The 12,379-nt window shown below is 33.8% G+C and overlaps 1 long non-coding RNA gene across 1 annotated transcript; it reads right to left on the bottom strand.

The window, feature by feature from the left end:
• Nucleotides 1–2,252: 2,252 nt before the first annotated feature.
• On the bottom strand, nucleotides 2,253–4,101 carry LOC136063722 (uncharacterized). The gene is made up of 2 exons (XR_010625339.1): nucleotides 3,993–4,101; nucleotides 2,253–2,707 (listed from the first exon to the last, which is right to left on the bottom strand). It is a non-coding gene; the product is annotated as an uncharacterized LOC136063722 (long non-coding RNA).
• Nucleotides 4,102–12,379: the final 8,278 nt, after the last annotated feature.

Below are 12,379 nucleotides of genomic sequence, written 5' to 3'. Positions count from 1 at the left end.
TTTACATAACTCAAAACCCAAATTTGCTTGATGAAGTTTGCTTTATAAGTTTGAATTATCTAATATATATATATATATATATAAATATATATATATATATTTATATATATTTGTTGATAGAAAAGTTGCAATAAATAATCAAAATAAGTGGTTGGACCAGTACCCAATAAAGGGAAAAAAAACACAGCACAAAGTGACGCTCAAAAATGAATAAGAAGAAGAAAGCGAAAAAAACCCTTAAAATGCCAAGAATGGTGAATGATTGCTAATGAAAGAGAAGAATAACGTTAGGGTTTTTACCAGGTGGGTCTTTCTTGGAGCTTGCATTTTGGGCAGTGATTTAACAATGTACAGTATTCTTGCTTTAGTTCTTTATTGCGTGGTCGTCAAGTATCTGGGACTTGGAGTTGACTGTTAAAGACTGCAAGACCCAGAGGAGAAGAGAAATGTTAGCGAATACTATTTTTTGCAACAAATTTTATAAAATTGTGTACAATTATGCATTGTGGTTATCATTTTCCATTCATAGAAATTGGCAAATTGCTCCACCATTCACAGAAATTGGCAAATTGCACAACTGTAGTGTTTGCTCCACTTTGTCTTCAATTCCTTACAACTTTTGAACATCACCATACTCCAGTTATTTTCAATTAGCAAACTTAATATATGCAAGTTCGAGGAATTGGTGCCGTGGGGTATGTCTAGATATCTTCATTTTTACTGAGGGAAAACAGACTTTCTTTAGTAATTGATTTTCGTTTTACGATTGAGGTTCTTTATTTATTTTGAGATAATGCACTTCCCCTATATATTTTCATTGAAATATTGTTTGTTTTTGGTATTTCTTTTGCTTTTTTTTTTCTCAGTTAGCTTAGCACCGATTGTTATTTTCCATATTGACCAAAAGAATACTATTTTTAAAGAGGATAAGCATATAATTGGTCATCTTTAAAAAGTTTAAAGTCACACATTTTTGCTTTGGTGTGATGTAGATGTCAAAATTGAGAGAATCATTCAAACTATAAATATACTAAAACTGAAAAAAAAAAAAAAATCAATGAACATGCCAACAGGAAAACAAAAAACCCATTTAACATTCATGTTCATTGCTTTGGGTGTTCATACAATTCCATCAATGAACATGATATATGCCATTAGTCATACATTATAAATCTTTTGAGAGATATGGTTGACAACATTGCTTGAAAGCCTTGGATCTAACAAGGATAGTGCTCAAATGAAAATATAAATAAGAGGCGGCAGTAATACTTCAACTGCCTAATAAATTTCCTTTAAATCAAGGTGATAAGAGTTATTTCTTTTCATCACTTTTTAACTTATTATGCTAAACGGTGTTGTTGCACCCCCTGTCTTAGACTCAATTGCCTTGCTTCAGTTGTTGCCAATAGTCCTTTTCATCGCTCTTTCATCCCTCTCTGAGTCAGAGAGCTATTGACCTCGTAATCCCATTCCCCAAACTCATATTTCTATCTCTCAATTTGTACATCCATTTTAATCCCGACTCTGAAAATGGTCAGACTCTCCTCTCTCAAATCCTCCACCAACTTCCTCAGAAAACACAGAAAGTGGCCACACTCACCTTATAAAACCAAATGGCACCAAATCTTAAATCAAAACCAAGCCATGCAAACACTAAAACAAACCACAACAACAACAACAATAAAAACAGAACCCCAACAACAAGAACAAATCTCAAACAAACAACCCCTATATCTACCAGCACAGTTCAGTTACTGCATTTCCAAGAAATAAAAAACAACTATAAGTCAATTATTCATAAATGTAATATGTAAAAGGAACCTAAAATTGATAATGACAATGATATAGAATCATTTTCCCCCTACTCATTCAGAACTTGCAATATAACCACCTACAACAACAACAAAGCCGTAATCCTAAATTTTGAGGTCAGCAATGGTACTCCACAAACTAGGTAGGTTGTGCCATGAAGATAAACCATCAAAAAATTATAATATTGCTGGGCTGAAATTGAAGGTAGAAGTGTTACAGAACATAAAGCCCGAGAAGAACAAAAAAACATAAACTCAAACCTTCCTTTTTTTGATCACTACAATCCTTTACATTATTTACACCAAAGCAAGCATTCTCATTCTAAGAAAAAAGTGAAGAATAAGCCAATAACATACTACTGTAAGAGTCAACCCTATACATATACCTAGCACTACCAAAATGGGTGACTCAAGATTGTCAAAAAACTGCTACAAAGTGCATCAAGTTCAAGAGGAGTCAATAGTACGTAATAACATAATATGGGTACACAGTTAGAATGAACACATCATCATAACAGTTTGGCTTACACCATTGTCGTAGTTAGCAGTAGTGCAAGCGCAGTGCAGAACAAACACCATCCAATGAACATAATCTTGACCCTTTTTTTTGTCTGATCTAAGGGATGGACCTTGTCATGCATTACCCTCAATTCCTCGCGCAACACACACAACTCTTCTTGTAGTTGTTGGAATTCCTCCGCATATGACAATGGCGTCTTCATGGGAATACACCATTGAAAAAACCTACATGCGTCCTTTGGGCAACATTGGAAAAGCCTGTATCGGTTCTCATTTCGCTTATCCGAAATCCTCACACTTGCTCTCATGCCACAAAAACAGTTGCAATTTCGGAACCGAAGCCCATCGTCAATATCGTCATGCATTGCGTCCGACATCTGCAAGAAGAAGCCAAAACATTGACTGCACTGCCTAGTTCTTGAGAAAGCATGAAAGAAAGCCAAAAATCCAAACTCTTACTAGTCTCAAGTGAACTAAAAGGAGCCAAAACACTACAAAAAGCAAAGAAGTCTTGGAACACAGATTGACAAATGTGACTGCACTAGCCACTGTCTGAGAAGAAGGAAAAACTAGGAACATTTTTCATAGCATGTCACCCATGTATATTATATATTAAATTGTCAGACCCAAATAATGATACAAACTGTTAGGCTTTACAGTCAAAATCTATCGTGTTCAATATGAGTTCTACAGTTGCCATCAATAGGTTCTTGCAATCAAAGAGTAAAGGTTCCAATAGATGGTTAGCACTGGTGGACTCATGAAAAAAAATTTGACTACAATTTGAAGCCAATTTGAATTGGATTTGGATTTTAATTCTGCATTCACTTTAGAATAATGCTATATTACAACAATTTTACGACAAAGCTTAGGTCTTAGGTGAATATCTATTAGTAGTTCTTATTTAGGCTTACCACTGAGATTAATACAAACTTTCATAATATTGAATTAGAAAACCATCGATCACAGAACCAGAACAGAGAAAACTGAAAATACTCCTAAACCTCACAAAACATTTGTTCTGAGCACTGTAATTGAGGAATAGTCCTCAACAGCGCCACATTATATCCATCATATCCAATTTTAATTCAACTTCATTCAGTCAAACAAGCCACAAATTCATCAAATTCACCAAGCTAACTTCATGAATAATTAAACTAAAACTAACAGTAAAAATGCACTAATAATAATCAGCTACAGAGAATTTCATATTAGGTTAAATATACACTCAAAAGACCCTCAAATTTCAAACAGCAAGCAAGCAACATTGGGATTTCGTAGCTGATAAGCCCTAGGAAAAGCACAAATTCATCAAATTTCCGAAGCTTTCTCGGCAAATGATTCACATAGTGTTACGGAAAATGGAAAATCGAATGGGTTCTAAATCAAGAATTGTTTCAACAGCAAAGATATCGACAAAACCCCTCTAGATTTCGAGAACGTAGGGCGTGTAAGTTTGGATTGTAAATCAAATATTGTGTCTACAGCAAACAAAGAACAGGAAAAATGGGTTTTCCCGATTGGTGAGGAAAAAAATAACAAATAAAAAACAAAAAGGAAAAATACGAAAAAAAAAAGTGAGAAATCTGTGATTGAGGCACAAAATGTTCACTCTTTACAAAAAAAACCCCTTGACGAGAAAGGTGAAAGGGAGATGCGAACCTGGGTCTTGGAGTTATGGGTCGGCGGCTACAAACGCAAGAGTGGTTGCTGGGTCTTGGAGTGCTGACAGTGGATATGAGATCCGAGGAATGTGAAGCCCAGCCGTGGAGGCCTTGATCAGCGGCGTAGATGGTTGCGACGACTGCGTGGGTTTGGTTTCTGCCCTCAGGGAAGAAGAGAAGGGATGAAGGACTCCAGCAACAAATACGAAGGACTCCAGCAACAAATAATATTTAATCGTCTCTCTCCTCATTAAAAAATATTATTTCGTACTCTCTGCCAGCTTTTTTTTAAAAATTAAACACACCTACCAAACACATTTTTATAGTTTTTAAACACTAAAAACTATTGTTTAAACTATAATACCAAACACATTTTTTTGTTTTTTAAACACTAAAAATACATTTTTCAACAACACTTTTTAAACAATACTTTTTTCATCATTTTAAACAACAATTTTTAAACTCTACGACCAAACGGGCCCCAAGTTTCAGAACAACAAAATTATACTTGCACAATGTGTAACTATAACTAAGCATTGCTTACAGTTCAAATAGAAGTGGAAGGAAGAAAAAAAATGCTATCTATATAATATTTAAAAGTTGAAGTGTAAGATTTAATATTACCTCTCTCCTATGGAGCCATAACATCTGCCACCTCACCATTTTTTTTATTGATTTATTCCTCTAATTTTTTTGATAATATTAAATATAGTAAACTATCTAACATATTATTAGGAAAAAAAAAAAAAATCCAAGATGAATGTGTAAAGTTAATCAGTTAATATATTTAATATTATAAAAAAAATTAGAAGAACAAATCAATAAAAAAAAAAATGGTGATGTGACCAATGATTTAGTCTAGTTCAGTTCATTTTGGTATATTCGATCCATTTAGGTCGACTTCGGCCCATTAAATCCAGTTTAGTCCGGTTTGATCCATTTTGGTGTTTACTGAACCAAAAGAAAAAAAAAAAAAAAAATCTACATAAAAAATCGTATTGTTGACCCATGCATTACGTGGACTTGCGACTAGTTCCACTTCCAGATAATAACCAACAAGAAAGGAGATAATTTAACAACTTTGTTGTCGATATACATCCATTTGGGAGAATATTAGAATATAGCTAGCATTGGTGATCATATTGCTAACCACTCTACCATTAGTCTCCAGTTCAAGTGTAGCAGAAAGTCAAAATGCAGATAGCAATAACCAAGTTTGTATAAATCTTGTTAGGAAATTTAGACCCCAGTTGGTAGAATTAACAAATTTTAAACCCAAGTTATTAATTAGATTTATTATGAATAAAACTTGTTAAAATAAACAAACATCAATATCATGTCAAAATCATGTAGCAGAAAAATAAATAAGATAAGATATGATGACCCAAGAAAACCAATAAAACAAACTAGTTTCACAGTAAAAAATCTGGGAGGAAACCTTCCCGAAAAACAATCCACTATAGTAAAGAGAAGTTTCAGATCTAGTACAAAAATTTTGTCCCTAGACTCTACAATCCCTGTAGATGAACTTACAGCAGAAACCCTTCTACTGCTTCAGAACCTTTGAACTCTTCAATATATGAACACCCTCCTTTGATGCACAGATCCCAATACGTGACTAACTCCTTTGCACAAATCCCAGTACAGAGTTCTACAGTTGCCATCAATAGGTTCTTGCAATCAAAGAGTAAAGGTTCCAATAGATGGTTAGCAGTGGTGGACTCATGAAAAAAAATTTGACTACAATTTGAAGCCAATTTGAATTGGATTTGGATTTTAATTCTGCATTCACTTTAGAATAATGCTATATTACAACAATTTTACGACAAAGCTTAGGTCTTAGGTGAATATCTATTAGTAGTTCTTATTTAGGCTTACCACTGAGATTAATACAAACTTTCAAAATTTTGAATTAGAAAACCATCGATCACAGAACCAGAACAGAGACAACTGAAAATACTCCTAAATCTCACAAAACATTTGTTGTGAGCACTGTAATTGAGGAATAGTCCTCAACAGCGGCAAATTATATCCATCATATCCAATTTTAATTCAACTTCATTCAGTCAAACAAGCCACAAATTCATCAACTTCACCAAGCTTAACTTCATGAATAATTAAACTAAACCCAATCAACTAAAACTAACAGTAAAAATGCACTAATGAAACTAATAATCAGCTACAGAGAATTTCATATTAGCTTAAATATACACTGAAAAGACCCTCAAATTTCAAACAGCAAGCAAGCAACATTGGGTTTTCGTAGCTAATAAGCCCTAGGAAAAGCACAAATTCATCAAATTTCCGAAGCTTTCTCGGCAAATGATTCACATAGTGTTACGGAAAATGGAAAATCGAATGGGTTGTAAATCAAGAATTGTTTCAACTGCAAAGATATCGACAAAACCCTTCTAGATTTCGAGAACGTAGGGCGTGTATGTTTGGATTTGTAAATCAAATATTGTGTCTACAGCAAACAAAGAACAGGAAAAATGGGTTTTCCCGATTGGTGAGGAAAAAAATAACAAATAAAAAACAAAAAGGAAAAATACGAAAAAAAAAGTGAGAAATCTGTGACTGAGGCACAAAATGTTCACTCTTTACAAAAAAAACCCCTTGACGAGCAAGGTGAAAGGGAGATGCGCACCTGGGTCTTCGAGTTATGGGTCGGCGGCTACAAACGCAAGAGTGGTTGCTGGGTCTTGGAGTGCTGACAGAGGATATGAGATCCGAGGAATGTGAAGCCTAGCCGTGGATATGAGATCAGAGGCGTAGATGGTTGCGACGACTGCGTGGGTTTGGTTTCTGCCCTCAGGGAAGAAGAGAAGGGATGAAGGACTCCAGCAACAACACTTTTGGTCCAGCAACAAATATCATCGTCTCTCTCCTCGTTAAAAAATATTATTTCGTACTCTTTGTCAGCTTTTTTTATAAAATTAAACACACCTACCAAACACATTTTTATATTTTTCAAACACTAAAAACTATTGTTTAAACTATAATACCAAACACATTTTTTTGTTTTTTAAACACTAAAAATACATTTTTCAACAACACTTTTTAAACAATACTTTTTACATCTTTTTAAACAACAATTTTTAAACTCTATGACCAAACGGGCCCTTAAAATCTGAAAATCACCATTTTCTCAAATCAAGCAAAATCATCAAATCCTAAAGCCCAAAGTACCAAATCAATCCAAAAATACAACACATCCAATCCAAACAAAAGAATCTCAAACCCAGAAAAACCCATCTCAGACAAGATGAACCCAACAAACCCACGCTTTCAAAATATTTCCCAAATTGATTTCAGCTATTCTGATAAGAGAGGACTCTGTAACCGCCGGTGAGTTCTGTGGAGGGCATGAAAGTACCAGTGAAAAGGTCTTTCTTTTCGACCTTTGTCACGTCGAACAGCACGGGAAAGCTTTTCCCTTCGAGCAAAACGACAACATTTGGGTTGGAAGCGATGAGAGGACCCGATGGCATGTTGGCTCTAAACACTGTTGACTGGTACTTTTGGGCTCGTGACTTGAAATATTCATCATGGCCTTGGTTATAGAAATAATCAAATCGATCTCTGATTGGACCAAAAAAAAGGAGACCATAGTTTCCTGGGATTTTTTTGATCGGAAGTTTGGTGGGTTCAGGTTGAGCCACCATCGTGGCCGGTGGAACCGACACAGTTGGCTTTTCAGACACAGAGGCAGTGATCGAACGGACAATAAGTCGATGTGTGGAAGGCTTTGATGATTTTCTTGAAGATTGGAACCAAAGAAGGAAAAGCTAGAGAAGTGGATGCCATCTTAACTACTGGGTTTTTCCTCTTTTTTTTCTTTTTTTTTCTTTGAAAGAAATCTAAGGCAAAAATGTTACAAGGATTTATGGGTCTTCACTATGTGGTTTTGATATAGAAACTAGTTGAAAAATATTTTGATAGCGTGGGTTTACTGGGTTTTGAAATTTTGAAATATTTTGAGGTGGGTTTGCTAGATTCAACTTGCTTGAGATGGTTTTTTTAAGTTTGAGATTTTTTTTGTTTGGATTAGTTGTGTTGTATTTTTGGATTGATTTGGTACTTTGGGGTTTTAGGATTTGATGATTTTGTTGGGTTTGAGAAAATGGTGATTTTGAGATTTTTAATTTTGGATTTTAAATTCTAAGTTTGTGTTCTTAGATTTGGATTTGTGTTTTTATTGTTCTTGTTCAAGACATATTTAGATCTCAATTCATGTGATTCTTTATTTTTTATTTTTTTATTTAGTTAAAATTCATAAATTAAATTTTTTAAATTTAAATGCTGACGTGACATCTTTTTAATGTCAAAATAATTTGTTTATTATTATTTTAATAGTTCTGTCTGCCACGTAAGACGGGGCCGTTAGGGCACTGACGGAAAGGACTAAACGAGACGCGTTTTTCTGGACAATGACTAAAAGCGATGGAAAAAAAAGATAGAAACCAAAGTGGAAATCGCGTGAAAATGTAGGAGACGAAAATGGGTTTTACACCTTGAACTAAATATAACTTTAGTAGATAGAATGGACTAAATAGGACCGAATGGACTGAATAGGACCAAAATTGATCGAAGTGGACAAAATAGATCAATAAAACCGATGTGGACCGAATAAGACTTTTGAATCTTTATCATTTTTATTGCATTTTTAGGGCTCATATTTTTATTTTCTAATGTCTATTTTAGTATTTTTAATTGTATTTTTTAATACAAAACTAAAGAGTTTATCCTAAATATAATAAAATTTCATACTTTTCAATCCAAAAATTAAGAAAAAAAAATGAATTTCTGAGCTAAATTTGAAAAGAAACCCTACAAAAAGAATCAATTTAAGGCCTAATTAGTATAAAACGAACTGAAGGGGGACCAAATTGAACCGAAGTAGACCTAATTGGATCAAATAGAAATTATTTAGTTTTTAGGAAGAAAAAATTAACTTCAAAAAATTTTAGAGAAAAAAGCTGTAAGGACGCAATTTGGGTTCCTAGCCCAAATGATAAATGGACTTAGGCTCAAAAAGCCCAATACAATGAATTTGTAGAGAGTGGATTGGAAAACTGGGTTTTAATGAATTAGTCAACAAATGAAGTGGATTCAGATGACAAAAAAATGTAGATAGACTAGTTTAATCTAGAGAAAACTGTCTTCGGCACAGTCCGAGGAGATCAGTTCTTATATATTGATTCTGAAGTTTGATTACAAGTTCAGTTCTTGATTGCTACAGTGTTTCTTTCTCTATTTTTCGATCCCTCTTTCCTCAAGGGTCTCTTACATTATATATCTCCCTTTGAATGATCTTGGCCCTCCACTTGTCGATCATTCAAGCTACTATTTGAGTGCTTGTCCCATCGGACACTCTTACAGGCCTTCTGTGAGTTGGGGCAACCAAGGCAGGACTGTTCAGGAGTCTTCTCCTCATAAATGCGGCCAAAAATTTAGTTGCAGAGCATTCAATACGGTGGTAGCAACTTTTTCTTAGATATTTCTTGCCTCCCATTTGTCTTGTACGTTCGTATTGCATATCCTTATCAATAAAATTTCTTGGAACGTCATTCTAGACAATAAAACACACTTTCTAACCCCTTCTTCATTTAGTTGAAGAGATACTCCTCCTCAACCTACCTCTCCCGGCCTTTACAGTCATAGCTTGCTCATGAAGTTCAAAATCTTACTTCTTCTTCACTATTAATCTATTCTCGGACCATTGTGCCTCCTCGAACAAGCCCAAGACCCAATATATATTTGAGCCTGTGTCCCCACAAAAGTAAACATTATATTACAATACAAAATAATTATTTATTTCCATACATCGCGTGAGTCTGTGACTAGTAATACTAGTCAACCTTTAAATAATTATACTCATTCAATAAAATAAAATAAAAAACTACAGTACTTGTTCATATAAAAGGAAGAATTATTATTAATAAATCTCATTAATTAAATTCAACATAAAACTTTATTATGTGAATGGAGAAAAGCATTACTCCTAATAATTCTCCAAATGTTAGGATATGTATGGATTCAATTCAAAGATTTTGCATGAAGCAAATAGTTAGAAGAATTTACACCGATTTGGTTTGAGTGCCAATTGTCCTGCTTAGAGCATCTCTAGTAACTTCTCTATATTTTTGTACTGTTTAGATAGTGAACAATGACATTTATCTTTTACCTACTTACTTTTTCAATTACATCTTCCAACAGATTCTCTATCATATCTCTATCTCATTTAAATATTATTTCTTCATACTTTATTTATTCATTTTTTAACATAAAATTTTCTCATACCTCCATCTCCACTCCTTTCTTTACTAATTTTTTATTTAATTTTATTCTTTTACTAATGTACAATAATCTATCAGATTTGATGAGCTACTGTTCATGAGCCAAAAAAAAAAAAAAAAATCACGAGTTAAAGAATCCATTGGAGATCATTTTTTGGGTCTCATTCTCTATTATAGAGGTTATTTTGTTTTTACCTAAGCTATTGGAGATGCTCTTAAACTTGCAACTTCCACTACTACTGCTACTACGTATATCAAGAATCTCCTCCCACCGTTGAAAAGTATACATAAGAACAAAGAAAAAGTATAGATATTTTCTATTTTCTTCCTTGAATAAGTTGGGTGAAATAGGCAACAAAAGAAAAAACAGAAACAAATAAATTATTCATTCTTTTGAATGACATAGCTTTCATGTAAAACATAATGTCAGAAAGAGAGAGGAGAACATTAAGCGGCAGCCACCAGCTTCTTTATTCGCTTGCACTTGTTGAATACCTTTCGAACACTAAGGGGAGCAAACATATAGTAACTAGCAAAATAGGAAGGCCTAGAAAGTAAATAAAATCCTCCCCGAACCATGATTTTTTACGCTCTCTTTTGACCTGGACTTTTGTTCCTTCAATTGTAACTAGGCTCTCAATGTGATTAACCACCTCAATGTTGGGTATAAAATTATCAACAATAATATCAGCGTATATAATTTCATCATGAGGAGGTTTTTCCGTTGTAGATCGTAAAGGTACAGAGTTGTGTGAGTCGCAAAGAGGAGTTCTTCATTCATGCCAAATTCCACCAATTTTGCAATACATAGAGGTCCAACAGTTTATTGTTTGATCCAACTTCCAAGACTCCTTAACCCCATATTCTGTCATCACCCATATGCTAAATGTATGACGATACTCTGTAGTTTTTGATCTAATAACAACAGCAAGTGATCCATTCCTAACAAAAGGCCACAATTCTTCTGTAGCCATGTCAATTTTATAAGGTAACTTTATGTACTGAATCACTTCACTTCGTACATCAAATGATATGAATACCTTGGAAAAAGAATTCACCACAACAGTTCCAAGCACAAGCCTATTCTTTCTTCTCCAAGAATTAGCCCTCAATGAATACACATCAACTCCAGAATAAAATTGATTTTCCAACTTTTTAGAATAAGAAATTCTGACCAATTTTTCGTCATTACTTTACCGTTCATAACCAAATCCAAGACCCATTACTTTATCTTCCTTACGTTCATGTACTGGATAATCAGGTTTTGGGAGCTCCTTGAATTCACTAGTGGTAGGATTAAATAAAAAATTTGTGTCTCCAATTTCTGTAACATTTAGACACAAGATGCCATTGCATGAACCTACAATTCTAAAAGGTGCCTAACCATATTCCTTAGATGGAATAGTTATCCTAATTGCTTCACGAAAAGTTTCATAAGAGATCAAGGATATCGAACACTTACTACCAAAAGTACCGGCTTGACATGTGACAGCAAGATAGTCATGGTTGCTAGAAGCAGATTGGTTAACATGCTTGGTGATGAAAATGGGATCTTTGATAAGATTACACCATGATTTGCAAACGCACTTGAATTGCAAGAGTGACTTGACGGGTAATCTTGAAAATATGTCCATTAATACTTCTTGAGGAAGATCGTTCAACATTGCACTAGACATCTCTCTATTTGATTTTTTAGCCTTTTAATCTGAGAAAAAGAAAAAAAAAATCAGGGAATATTAATTCACTATTCTATATATATACATGTTGGGATTAGTACCCTAGAATCCTGTTGTATGATGTTATGTAGATATTATGTATGACATGATATATGACTTCATATTGTAATTAATAAAGTTGTTTATCATTATTTAAAATAATGATAATATGAATATTCGGACATTATCATATAATCCATGAGATGCATTTTATGTGATTTATGTGAAAAGTCACAGAAGATATAAATCACAAATTTTTTGTAAACTCAAAATTTTAGTTCATAGTCAGTGATGAAATTGGGCGTTTCATCTACAAAGACTATAATATATCTACTAAGATGGTTTGTCTTGATCATGAAGTGAAAACTTCT

This window comes from Quercus suber, unplaced genomic scaffold (assembly GCF_002906115.3).
Source record: "Quercus suber isolate HL8 unplaced genomic scaffold, Cork oak 2.0 scaffold_565, whole genome shotgun sequence".
Taxonomy (NCBI): domain Eukaryota; kingdom Viridiplantae; phylum Streptophyta; class Magnoliopsida; order Fagales; family Fagaceae; genus Quercus; species Quercus suber.
This window is presented reverse-complemented; position numbering and strand designations above follow the sequence as displayed.